Source organism: Scyliorhinus canicula, chromosome 2 (genome assembly GCF_902713615.1).
Source record: "Scyliorhinus canicula chromosome 2, sScyCan1.1, whole genome shotgun sequence".
Taxonomy (NCBI): Eukaryota; Metazoa; Chordata; class Chondrichthyes; order Carcharhiniformes; family Scyliorhinidae; genus Scyliorhinus; species Scyliorhinus canicula.
In genome coordinates, this window is record NC_052147.1 from 60689345 (window position 1) to 60703522 (window position 14178).

The following is a 14178-nucleotide window of genomic DNA, read 5'->3' on the forward strand; positions in this document are numbered from 1 at the left end:
ACAACATTTGTAATAATGGACTGTACATTTTAATTCACAAGAATGGGTAAGATCAGATGGTATCATTCCCAGTATTTAAATTCAGGGAAATTTCAAGCAAAATTGATTGAGAGTTTTTGATGTGATTGACTGAAAAATTGCAAAAGGAATAGTGTGTTGGGAGTCGGTGACAAACGGAGGTGCCTGGATGGTATCAGACATAGCAAAACCATGCGGTCCGTAAACCTTTATTCACAAATTCAAACCTACAGTTTAATCACTTTCTCTGTTGCAAATTTGGTCTTGCATCTTCTGCTGCTTCACCAAAGCTCTGCGATGTCTTTGTTACACAGTTACTGCAGCACTGTGACATTTGAGGAGAATCTTTTCGGTCAGCGTGAAAACTCATTCGACCGCCTGCATGGAGCAAATAGTGGAAAATCAGGCAGGTTAAATGGAAAATAAATAATTAATATCTCGATTCTTCCTTTCATGACTTCAGGATATCCCAGAGTGCTTTACAGTCAATTAAATGCTTTTTGCCATGTAGTCACTGTTGGAATGTAGGAAGCGTGGTCGACAAATTGTTGTACAGCAGGATCCACCAAAAAGCAATTGGATAACGACAATCGCGTGGTTTGGATGAATCTCACGAGAGGCCTCTTGCGAGATTGCCACGTCACCAAGCTGAGCGTGACGAGGCCAGTAAATTGCGCCCTGCGCCTGAGAAGTTAATTTTACCCAAAGGTAAATTGTTCGGATGTTCACCCGGGAATGTAAATGTTTTCTGTTAATCTCGTCTCCTCCAAAGGCATTGTATAAAACACAAAACATAACGAGAAAGTCTTTAGTGATCTGCCCAAAGACCTTTCGCTTGGCTCAGTGTCAGATTTTGCCTGAAATTATGCAGGTGGGTTTGGGAACTCTTTTCACTATGTTAAGGGTGCTACCTAAATGCAAGTTGCATGTTTTTTTAAAGAACAGTACATGGCAATCGTGGTGTCAATCATTAGGAGCTCCTCTTGATTCAGAATGCAAGAGTGAGATCCACTTTCCTTTCAAACCTCATTAATTATCTGAGTTTCGTGCACATATTTAATCACAAAGTTGTTGCCACCTAAGTTGTTCAAACCTTTCACTGAAACACCAAAGCCTTCGCAAGAAGATCTTAAAGTGATAGGAGGATTACATCAGTGTTTTTTAGTTGTGAATTTCTGCCCACGTAATACCGTTCTCTGCCAGCAAAGGGAGCTGTTGCACTTTAGAAATTAATAATTCAATGCAAAACTTTAGTGGGGATGTGGGACACCCACTGTCACCAGCCCCCCCCCCCCCCCCCCCCCCCCTCACTGTAAATAACATGACAGATCCAATCTGTTTTTGCTCAGCCCCCGAAAGAAGTCACATGTTTGTGGATTAAATAAAAGCACCTGGGTTATCAGCAAACGTTCGCCACTGGCAGTTTTACCATAAATAGCTGACCCTAAACTGCATTTAATTTCCACTTCTATCGATTTGTCGCAACAGCTTTGTGATTAAATATGTGCACGAAACACAGATAATTAATGAGATTGTAAAGGAAAGTGTATCTCACTCTTGCATCCTGAATAAAGAGGAGCTCCTAATGATTGACACCACAATTGCCATGACTTGCAGATTAAGCTTTGAAATATTAATAAAACAGCAAATCATAGACTAACTTCACACATGTATCACACCGTTAAGTCGGAAATTACTAGTAATTTAATCTTTTAAGGAATTATACTCATGGGGGTTCCTTACATGAAAAACATATATGCAAAATATTGTCCGTATTGTACAATTAACCACTGTTTTGCGCTGCAAATGACTGCTATTAATCACCCTCGGGAGCTGTTGTTTCACAGTTGTTGCTGCCCATATTTTGAAATAATTGGTTTCTTTGTTTCCGATAATTTCCCTCCTGCCGTCACAGATAGGCATTCGGAAATTGTGTTTTAATTTTCTGGCAACTTTCAGGTGACAGTGACCAAATGATTTTTCACACGATTAAATGGCTGCAAATTCCATTCCAGCAAGTCAGCCCGAGAGGTGAATTAAGAAACAAAATGGTTTTCACGGTAAATGATAATTACAGCAGTGCTCAGACTGGCGCAATTTGATGTGAATATCTCATTTACAATTGAATGAGCTTCTTTGACAGGATGGAAAGTACTTCATTGTGTTTCACACCTGAACAACAATCTATGTCTGCAGTTGTGAACTATTATGTGCTATTGCTGGCTGCATCATTTTAAAAATATGTCTTCCATTCATTAGTTTCTGTATTTTCCTGCTTTGCCGAACCCTGTGGAACTGATGGCATCTGCGATTCAGACTTTTGTAACTGCCTTGAATGATTTAATGACTTTGCAAATGAGGGGCTGGTTAAAGAATGTGCAAATTCCCTCAGGACATCCCATTGTAAGGTTCCACGACAGAAGGGTGGGAAGCTATTGGGAATAGTAGACACAATTTAATGCAAAGAGAAAACAGTCAGGGTGGCACGGTGGCGTAGTGGTTAGCACTGCTGCCTCACGGCGCCGAGGTTCGATCCCGACCCCGGGTCACTGTCCATGTGGAGTTTGCACATTCTCCTTGTGTCTGCGTGGGTCTCACCCCCACAACCCAAAGATGAGCAGGGTAGGTGAATTGGCCACGCTAAACCATAATTGGAAAATCTTTTAAAATGCAGTCCCATTTTGGGCAGCCGGGCACCGTGGCGGTGCCCCTGCCATCCTGGCACAGCAACCTGGCACCCTGGCAGTGCCAGGCTGGCAAAGTGCCCAGGTGGCAGCTGGAGTGCCAGGGTACCATTCTGCCTCGAGTCCAACCACCTGATAATCTGGGAGACTCCCCACAGGTGTCGTTACGCCTTGTCCACCTTTGGGTCGCCATGGTGAGGTCTCCCAGGCCCGGGTGTTTCTTCCCGGGCCTCGGGAGCATCGGGCGGCGACGTATTTAAGTGAAGCTAACTGCTCACTTAAACATGTAAATCTGGATCTCACCCAGCGAGGGTGGGATCGAGATATCGAGATCATGCCGTTGAGATCTCGTGATGTGTTCCGAGGCCTCTCGCGAGATTTAACGGCCTTGTCGCTTCACCGACTCAGGTGCGACAAGGCCATTCGATCGCACCCAGTGTCTTCAATTTCCAGATGTTTGAATCCAGTGGATGTGGCTCAATGCCAGTATATTGGGTCCATTCATAAAAACAGCTGTGGTGAGTAATTCTCAATTGACCCAGAAACAATGGCAGGCAATTCTCTAAACAATTACTTGTGGATTTCCCTTTGTCTGCTAATGCTTCAACTTTGTTCATTATGATGAAATAATGCAATGTGATATGAATACCTGTCATAGTGAAGGTGATCTACTGTCAGATTTTCAGATTGATCAGGCACTGTGGCAGAATAGACTGTAATAATATATATACTCTGTTGAATCAAGCATATCTTCCCCAGGGAAAGAGGAGCTGTCATCTATGGCTCAGATATGATTTCTATTCTCTCATCATCTTGGCATGTGTTCTACAGCTTTTAAGAGGATCAATTTACGTAGCGGTACCTGAAGTTCTGGCTCTGTTTGACTGATATCAATCCTTATAATGGAGGATTGATGGCGAACAACATGGGGCGAATGTATATAACAGTTCACCAACAATTACTGTCATTGCTTTGTCACTGGCTTGTGTCTTTGAATCCAGCTGTGTAGACAGCAACCAGTCATGTCTTCTGCTTTTCAGCAAAACATATCAAATTGATCACACTGTAGGAAAAAGAGAATGATTTTTAAAAAAAACACTCTCCTCTTCTCAATCTGATCCCAAGTTTGGGCACTGGGGATCCAGACTATTCCAGTTCATCTCTGCTCACAAGGAATGAGTGCTGCGTGGTTCTCACCCCACTAGACTCCAAGTGAACAGGTAGAATCGAGTGGCTTAGAGGACTGAGGTAAAATGACGTATTCCACTTAAACATGCAGCTGAAAGCAGCAAGGTTGTCGTTGTAGTAAAGACAGCTTTTAATTTAAAAAATTAATTTAACAGGGAGAAAGGAATGGATGGTATGCCACCACGGGAGAATTAGGAGACATAGCCAAGGGAGGTCCACCATGTCCAATGCTGTCGAAAGTTCAAGGCGGCAGATTGTTGGTGACTTGAACAATTCTTGACTTTCTGAGCCGGACGGTACCAAGGCGGAAATAATTTGAACAGGAATTTGCGGCTAAGTTGGCATGAGCTGGAATCCTGGAGACAAATAGGAGTAAATTGGAGATGATTTTCAGCTTTTAGAGGGATGCAGGATAATCATTTCAAAGTGGAGCTGTCAACAAAGTTGGCAATTTTAAGGCCAAAGAAATACGGTTAAGGTCTAGGTAGGAAGAGGATTGAGGGGTAAAAAGTGAGTCTCATGGGAGAAGTGAAGTTGCAAAGGAATTATAAGAGAGAAGCTGTCAGGGGATTGATTCTATGACCAATGAAGCTGTTATGCTAACAGTCTTGCTCTTGCCTCAATGAACTTGGGGTTGAAAGTGGGGTTGTTGTGGAGGGGAAGCGGGTTTGAGGAGGCAAGATCATAGAATCATACAATCGTAGAATTTACAGTGTGGAAGGAGGCCATTCGGCCCATCGAGTCTGCACTGGCCCCTGGAAAGAGCATCCTACTTAAGTTCACACCTCCACTCTATCCCCGTAACCTAGAAACCCCACTTAACCTTTTTGGACACAAAGGGCAATCCACCTAACCCACACATCTTTCGACTGTGGGAGGAAACCAGAGCACCCGGAGGAAACCCACGCAGATACGGGGAGAACGTGCAGACTCCGCACAGACAGTGACCCAAGCCGCGGATCAAAGCTGGGACCCTGGAGCTGTGAAGCAACTGTGCTAACCACTGTGCTACCATGCTGCCAGGTGAGCGAAGTATGGCAGAGTTTAATAGAGCCAAGCCAGATCCGATGGTAGATAACAAGATCAGTCATTTGCCATGGCAGCTTTGTTACAATATGGCGTGGTAATTGCCAGGCTGACCAAATCCAAAAGGGAAACTTGGACAACCTATCACAGCAATTCACAATTTGTATTTATTACCAAAAAGGTATGTGTACTGACATCAAAAATGAAAAATTCCAATAACACTTTTGAAGATTTTAAATATTAAATGAAAACTTTTATTAAAAGAAATTAAAACTTAAAAGCACAAGGTTACATAAACACAGTTGAAAATTAGCCTTAAAATAATTTCTCCAAAATATTTTCGACTCACAAGCAAACACTCATTTCAGGCAACAGTCCCTAAAGATATTTAATCAATAACAAAATTCCAGTAATATTACCACAAGGCACATACTGTTGCTATGGGGGAAGTATTTCATAGGGATTCTCTTTCCATCTCACTTAGCACTGGAAATCCAAGGCTTTAAACAAAACGTTGATTTCTGGTACAAACAGACACTTGCCTGGGGTTTCTGGAGACAGCTCCCTTTTCTTCTTTCACAGCTCCCTCTTAGCACAGTATCCTGCAAGTTCTCACATGGCTACTACTCCGCTACTCCAACACAGCTTTCAATCATTCCTTGAATATGTCTTTGCTCTTTAATCTTTAAATACATTGGGCGTGATTCTCTGGAAAAACCTCTCAGTGTGGTAGCGAGCGGGAATCACCACAAACTTCCTGGCGCTTGGCCCAGCGAGGCCGGCAACGCATTTCAACATTAATTGGTCCACTTAACAAGGTGTCATGGGCCTCTCGCCACAAATGAAGGCTCGCCAGATGATTCTCCAGCACTGCGCTCACCACTGCCCCCCCCCCCCCCCCACCCCCCTATCAAGGCCAAGCAGCACTTAAGCTGCACTTGCTCAGCCAACCCCAGACAGCTGACAACAATGGCACCGAGACCAGCCCAGGATCCAGGGACGCTGGACTAGGGAGGCTCCTAGATGCAGTGGAGGTCTGGAGGGATGTCCTGTTCTCCCGAGGGTACAGGAGAATCAGCCACAAGACAGCCAGTGCTGCCTGGGGCGAGAAGGAGATGGCAGTGAACCCGTGGTGTGTGACCAGGAGGACTGGCCCCAGGTGCCATAAGAAGATCAACTTACACCGGGCAGCACGAGTGAGTAGACACTCCCCCAAGGGAGCATCTACCCCCCAACTCCCCATGCGACCCCCACCCTAATCGTCGGGAGAGGGCACAGACTGGCGGAGGATTGCCGAGCTTAAGAATCCTCACCACCTACGAGGAGCGTGCATTGGAGGTGATTGGTGTGGCCGAGGACAGAGCAAGTCACCCACGCAGATGCTGGCAGACGGCGCAGATGGTGACGGCCATGGCCGAGGGTCTCTGCAGAATGTCCGCCTTGCTGGAGAAAGTTACCAGGCTGACCTTAATGTGGTTCTGCAGGACATGTCCCGCTCTCAGATGGGAATGGCCGGGTCGCTGCGGAAATTGTCCCAGTCGCCGGTGGGCATTGTCGAGTCACTGCAGAGCATGTCCCAGTCTCTGAGGAACATCGCTGTGGGTGTTGACACAATGGTGCAGACATTGGAGAACCACCAGGGCTGGCAGACCTAGACGATGTAAGGGCAGCCGGGGCTCTAACCAGCTGCCTCTCCAACCCAGGGTGAACTCTAGGGACCTACGGGCACTGACTGGGAGGTGGGGGCGCTGGGTGCTAACCTAGAGCCATCCCATGGAGTGGCAACGGTGGCCACCTGCTCCACAAAGTTCCACCTCGCTGATGAGGCTGCGTCTCAAAGTCAGCACACGGGACAGGGCAAGCACGTTGGGGCCCTCTGGCCTCAGGGCTCCCAGAGGACACCCGCCTGGGGCATCGAAGGCCACAGGCCAATATAAGCAACTGGCTGCCTCCACCTCTGATGTGCATCCTGGGGAGACACCCAGATGTAGTGCAGAGCAATGTTCTTCAAAGTCTAGGGCGCGACCCGCGGGTGGGTCGTGGGCGGGTGTCAGGAGGGTTGCGGAGCCGTTGTCCGCAGCGCTCCCGATCGTGCAAATCCCCGCGCAGCAGCTGACAAGCGGCCGGGAACATATCAAAAAAAATTTTGGCCGCGTTGAGCATGCGCGGTGACGATCGGTGCGCATGCACAAATCAGGCACGCATGCGCAGTACGGCTGCTATTTTTTAAACGGTTGCAGCTTTTTGTTTTACAAGTTCTGTCGTGGTTTTTATTCATTTATTTTATTCCATTCATTTTTTTTCATTTATTTTATTAATTTCTTTTACAAGTTCAATGTTTTATTCATTTTTTTCATTTATTTTATTCATTTTTTTTTACAACTTCGGGGGGGGGTTTTATTCATTTTTTTCATTTATTTTATTCATTTTTTTTTCATTTATTTTATTCATTTTATTTTTTTTACAAGTTCGGGGGGTTATTTGATAAAATATTCCAGGAAAAAATGCTTCACCTTCATCCAACAGGTTCCATTGGAGGAGCGTGTACGAGGGCCAAAGGGACACAAAACCATTTCCTCCATTTTTGTCAGCAGCAAACAAGGTAAGAGAAAATGGTGGGCCGCGCAGGTCGGCCGGCATGGATCACGAAGGTCGGCTGGCGTGGGTCGCGAAGGTCAGTCGGCGTGGGCCGTAAAGGTCGGCCTGGTTGGGTCCCGAAGGTTGGCCGGTTGGTAATGTTGTAGGGAAAAATCCCTTGTGCCAGTGCATTCAAGAGGTCGAGTCTCAAGGCAAGGTTCAAAGCGTTTTTACTGTATTGTACAAGTCCTGAAGTCCTTCAGGGAGACCCATGCAGCCAGCTCCTAACAATGGCTTGACCACGGTGATCTCCCCGATATGCAGACAAGGTTCAATATTTATAGTGAGTACAAGCATTTGCAAGGTTTTGGCGGGCTTTTGCCGTTTTACATTTGAATAGTACAGATAAATAGTACAGATACATGATTTCCCGGGCTTCCTGACTCTGATGTCAATGTATCGGTATCTGCTTGGTTTTAATAGGTGTTCCCTTGACTTACAATGGGGTCCCATTATCTCTATGCTGTACCATGATTAGGTGTTGAGTGTGGTTCCTGGGTTAACCTGGGAATCTATTGTGTCAGCCTCCTGTTAGTTAGGATTTTTGTCTGTGTGTAAAACTAATCTAATCAATATATTTAATCCTTAGGTTTCTTTTGCCTGCCTGGGTCATTTTGGTTTTACAACATTTCATTTTATAACATTTCATTTTATAAGTCTTAGTTTTAATCAAAATATATATATATCTGCCCCACTGTCAGGGTCTTGACTCGCACATATCCCGATCTTCTGGCCGTGATGCCGTTTTAAGATGCAGCTTCGTGCTGTTGCTAGGCAGATTATAGATTCTCCATTTCGTTCGAAAAAGGTTACTCAGCTGTGCAAAAATGGGATTCAAACGAATGCCCATCCCTTTACATCATAAATGGTGCCAATCAGTCCAATAAATGAAGAATGCTTTGATGATGTAAATATTAATACGAATCCAATATAGCCTTAAAAAATGTCCGACTTCAGTAAAAATGGATCCCCGGAAAAAAAGTTTGAAGAACACTGGTGTAGAGCTATTTAATGAGGGCCATGCACATTGAGGATCACTGAGGGCACCGGGCGAGGGGACGGGGGACGGGGGACGGGGTGGGCGGGGGGGTAGGTGGGGGGTGGGAGGAGGTGTGGGGGTTGAGAGGGTGGCACCATCGGGATAGTGGGGGATTGTAAAACATATTAAACACCTTTGTGGGGCTTGTAAGCGAGAGAAGCTTTTAAGTTTTCGTTTAGCTAATTTGATTGCAATTGAAGATAGGTAGTGAGAGAGAAGGCAGCGCTCACAGGCCTGTTAGAAGCAGTTTGTTGAGAAGTCATCTCTGTCAGCTGGAAGAAAAGCAAGACGATGGAGTAATGGTTAAGAAAACAAGCGCAGAGGTTTGAAGAGCAGCTAGTTAATGAAATAGAGAAATGAAAAGAAGTTTCCAGGAAATCTGAGGTTAAAGTACGAGAACAGACAACTGTTCAGAAAAGACTGACAGAGCTCAGAAGAAGGCTGAGATGCCACTAAGATATCTGAAGTGATTTTCAGGTTTGTGAGATTTACTACAGCCTGTGGAACGTGAATTGAAATAAATATGGAAATAAGTGGCTGAACCTCGAAGTTTGTGTAAAAGCAGTCAAGACAAAGAAAACCTCAGAGTGGAGGGTGTCAAATCCTGGACTGGATTTACAGTTAAAAGTGGAGTGGAAAGCTTTGTTTAAAAGCATTGTCATTCGGAGAACATGGGACTGGATTCTTCACCTCGCAACGCCTGAAATGCGATTCACGATCAGGCGGAGAATCAGGGGCTGGATTCTCCGTCCCGCCACGCCACATTTCTGTTTCACCCCGCCGGCGGAATGCTCCGTTACGCCGGCTGGTCAATGGGGTTTCCCATTGTGGGGCAGCCCCACACCATCAGGAAACCCCCGGGCTGCCGGCAAAACGGAGCATCCCGCCGGCGGACAATCCAGCCCCAGGTGCCCGGCCAAAATCAAAGTATGCACCCAGACCCGAACCAAAATCCATGCTCCGGTTCCTCACCGGTGGCACCAATGGGATTTGTGCCCCGTGCCCGTGGCAGCACGCAAAACTGGCATTTGCGTGCATTTACATTTCATTGTCGGGTCTGTTGTGTTATGCTTCTTCATGTAGCATAAGCTGCTTCCTTGGTGTATGCTCTGACAAAGGAAATTACAGACTTGGAGATAGGTTTAACACATTTATTGAACAGTTACCAATTCTCCTACTTGAGTTCGACTCTCCTGCTAATCTTGCTGTAGTAACTCAGTCTAACTAACCAGTCTGCTCTAAGCCATGCGGTGGGTGTGATGCTTCTGATCTGCCCCTGTCCTTCTCTCTGAGTGTCACCTGTGGAAAGAGAAAGAGCATGTGTGCCCTGTCCTTTTATATGGGGTGTCCCCTTGTGGTAGTGTCACCTCTGGGTGTCTTGACTGCCCATTGGTCATGTCCTATTCTAAGTGTCCATTAACTGTATGTCTGCATGTCATAATGTCTCTGGTGTTCCCTCGAGTGTTTACTTAGTCTTACTGTATTTACATTAACCCCTTGTGTATTTATAGGGATGCGTATCACCACAGAGTCTGCTCCGTACTTCCACGATTCTCCAGCCCTATCAGGTGGATGTCATGTGGGAGCAGTTTACAACAAGTATCTACAAGTGGGAACTGGGTGCCATGGTTGCTGAGGGGGAGAGAGAGGGTAAGCAAAGTTTATAAAAATGCTTGCCGGGGTGTGGCTGCCAGGGCTGGGAGGAGTAGCGGGGAGCGACTTGCTGACATATCAGCGGATTCGGAGTCTCCGTCTCAGGATTGGGTTGGAATGGCTCAGGCTGCCACTACTGCAGTATTTGTTTTAAACGCACCCATTTGCCAAGTTACAGGCCCCTGGTTGCTCACTGTGCTGACTGCTCACTGTGTCCTGTAAATGTTCACAGAGCCTCTGGTCATTTGGGAGCCCACCCAGGACACCCCTCTGGAAACCCCCAGACCCCAGCTGACCCATCAACGGGATGGGCGTGGCCACGTTCAATCGGTGGCACACCAGGTGCTGCCACTCCTCACTTCACCCATCAGAAGCACAGCCCCACTGCAGGGGGAGCAGGGGATTGGCAGAGCTCACCCTAAACAAAGGACCCATGCACCGTGGCCTTCGGCACCCTCCCTGGCATACTGACCCTCTCAGGGCAGAGTCCTCATCAGTGACACTATCACCTCGCTCACCCCTCAGGACGACCAGTTGTCTCCAAGGCCTGCCTGTCCACTTCGCCCCTGCTCCCATCCATCCTGCCCCTGGTCAGGTTGTCACAGCCTGTGTCTCACACCCAGGACCCACATCACACTGCAGCTAAGCTCCCAGCAGACACACACTTCCCTCGCTCCGCCCCCCCCCCCCCCCCCCCCCCCCAACAAGTAGGACCTGCCCACACACAAGCCTCTAAGCATGGTGTCAATTGGTGGCACACTGTGACCCTCTCCACCCCAGGTGCCACCCTGCTGGTGGGATAACACACGACCCATCAGTGAGGGCACTTGCAGTAGACGCCACTGGGGAGACAGAACAGGACAAGGGTCGCAGAACCTATCGCTGACATGGGTTGCGGCAGCCACCGGTACCCCTCTTGACAGGGACGGGTGGCAAGGATAGATGCTTCCCGTGCCACTCACTGATGGGGACAGGGTACTGTATGGAGGGCAACATATGGGGGGAATGGCTGTGGGGTGGTGGTGAGTTTGAGGGGGACATGTGGAAGGTGGAGTTGAAGTGCAACTCAGGGTCCCTATGTAGCCTGTTGCAATTGATGGGCAAGGGAATACTCATCTTGCTAACATGTATTCTCTTTACCCCCCCAACGCAGAGGATGAATCTTGGGGTACAGCTAGGAATGCTCGCCATCTACCTGATTGTTTACGCATGGAGGCTTGAGGGACAGGGAATGCTCAGGGAGGACCCTGCGCAAAAGAAACCTGCCCTAGGAGAGATAGGGTGATGCTGGAGAGCCGGCCGCCCAACAGGCTGAGGAGGAGTTGCGAAGAAGGCGCCGCATAAGCCACGTCTGTACCACTGGCGCCTGTCCTTCGAGGACCTGCTGGACTGCGTTGTCTGTCAAAACCCAGGCTAACCAGCGAGACTGTGCACCATCTGTGCCAGATGATGGCACACCTGGCACCGCGGGGGTTTGGAGGCCGACACCCGCTCCCACTGGCCGTCAAGATGATGGTCCTTCATCAACAGGAAGGGCTTCCACTCCCTGAATGAGTAGTTGGCATGTGCTTGATTCCCAGTAAACGCGGACAAGCCAACATCCTGGCACACTCGCCGGTTCCCGGCACCTTCGAGGCGCTCCCTCGGCTGAAGAGTTGGCTCTTGGGTGAAAAGCATAACCCGCTGAGGTCGTAGCTAATGATACCGGTCCAGAGGCCCCAGATCATTTAACTGAGCAGTGCATCGGCGTGCTAAAGATACCATTCCAATGTCTCGAACGTTCTGGTGGGGCTCTCCAATGTAGCCACAGGAGGGTCTAAAACATCATGATGGCCTGCTGCATCCTGCACAACATCACAAAGCAGAGGGAGCGACCTACTGGAGGAGGAGGATGAATGCCAGGCCTCATCTGACAAGGAGGGTGAGAAGGATGGCCAGGAAGAATCGAGGATGGAGCTCGATCCGGCACGGCAGGCCACCAATGTCTGCTCCAGGGCCTCCACTCGCAGGACAGCTTCATCACTGCCAGATATGGTAGGTAGGAGGCTGGGTATCGGCAGCTTCATCGCCTAGTCCCACCCCTCCAAACCCCTTCCAATGGTACCCCTTACACATAGCCGCTTCACATCCTCCCCTGTTCCTCATCCCTTTTATTGATCCCACTACACCAGCTTCCCCTTCCCCTCTGAGTGTCCTACAAGTATCACTACAGAGTGTTAGCCCTGGGTTGACAGCATCACTGGGTCTTGCCTACGGGGCAGAGGATGGTGATGACTCGTTGTGAGATTAGCTCTGGTGCCACATTGATGACAAGTCTGGCTGTCTGCCCAGGTGCTCCCCTGCATATGTGATGGCCATTCCATCTCACGGACCCATATATTCTTTGTGGGGAGGGGTGCATTTGGGGGGGGAACGCAGTTATGGAGTTGGTGAGCTGCGGTGGGTCATTCACTGGGTAACTTTCCCACAAGGCGGGCTCACACTTCTGGCCCCAGGCCTCTGAGAGTGACCCCAAATGGAATATCCAGGGGTCCCTGTCCCGTTCCATCCTCCAACTCCCCACCTCACAAACCTCCCACATCCCTCCACCTGGCACACCTTTTACATCCAGCCCAGCCCAGCCTTCAAACCAATCAGACAATTGAGGCAGGTCTGAATGCTGGTGAAAAGGTGTTTAATGGTGACTATATACACCATTGTGCCCTGACCCCCTACCTCTAGCCTATGTGCTGCACCCGTGCCAACTTATCTGGTGTCTAACTTCTTTATTTTACGTTGCTTATTGTTGCTTCTAGGTGTGACCCCACACACCACATGAGACATTTGTCATGATAGGCAGATATGGCAGCACGGTGGCGCAGTGGTTAGCACTGCTGCCTCACGGCACCGAGGTCCCAGGTTCGATCCCAGCTCCGGGTCATTGTCCGTGTGGAGTTTGCATATTCTCCCCGTTTTGCATGGGTTTCACCCCCACAACCCAAAAGATGCGCAGGGTAGGTGGATTGGCCATGCTAAATTGTCCCTTAATTGGAAAAAATGAATTGGGTACTCTTAATTTATGAAACAAATGATAGGCAGATGTTAGGAACTTGGGTCCAGAAATGGGATCCAAGTCATAGCAGGCAATTTAGGGGTTCAACAGACTGAGGGAAGAGACTGCTAGCAGTAGAGTCAGAGGGATACGCTCACAGCCTGAGTTACCTTGACCCATTCAGGCTTAACCTCGTTAGCGAGAATAAACAGGATGCCCTGGTACAACCACGATGAACTATTCAGGATCCATTGTCATTCGGGACAACCTTGTTTGCCCAACCGCAGCACATCACAGAGTCTGATGACTTATTTGTATGTCAATGGAACGTTATTTGCATATAGAACATAGAACATAGAACACTACAGCGCAGTACGGGCCCTTCGGCCCTTGATGTTGCGCCAGCCTGTGAAACCATCTGAAGCCGATCTGACCTACACTATTCCATTTTCATCCATATGTCTATCCAGTGACCACTTAAATGCCCTTAAAGTTGGCGAGTCTACTACTGTTGCAGGCAGGGCGTTCCACACCCCTACTACTCTCTGAGTAAAGAAACTGCCTCTGATATCTGTCCTATATCTATCACCCCTCAATTTAAAGCTATGTCCCCTCGTGTTGGTCATCACCATCCGAGGAAAAGACTCTCACTGTCCACCCTATCTAACCCTCTGACTATCTTATATGTCTCTATTAAGTCACCTCTCAGCCTTCTCCTCTCTAACGAAAACAACCTCAATTCCCTGAGCCTTTCCTCGTAAGACCTTCCCTCCATACCAGGCAACATCCTAGTAAATCTCCTTTCCAAAGCTTCCACATCCTTCCTATAATGTGGTGACCAGAACTGCACGCAGTACTCCAGGTGCGGCCGCACCAGAGTTATGTACAGCTGCAGCATGACC

At 48.1% G+C, this 14178-nt stretch overlaps 1 long non-coding RNA gene across 1 annotated transcript in view; it reads right to left on the reverse strand.

The window, feature by feature from the left end:
- Positions 1-211: 211 nt before the first annotated feature.
- LOC119954422 overlaps positions 212-14178 on the reverse strand; it is a 99284-nt gene continuing 85317 nt past the window's right edge. Inside the window, exon 2 of the long non-coding RNA XR_005458242.1 lies at positions 212-396. This is a non-coding gene — a long non-coding RNA (uncharacterized LOC119954422). The remainder of the gene's footprint in view (positions 397-14178) is intronic.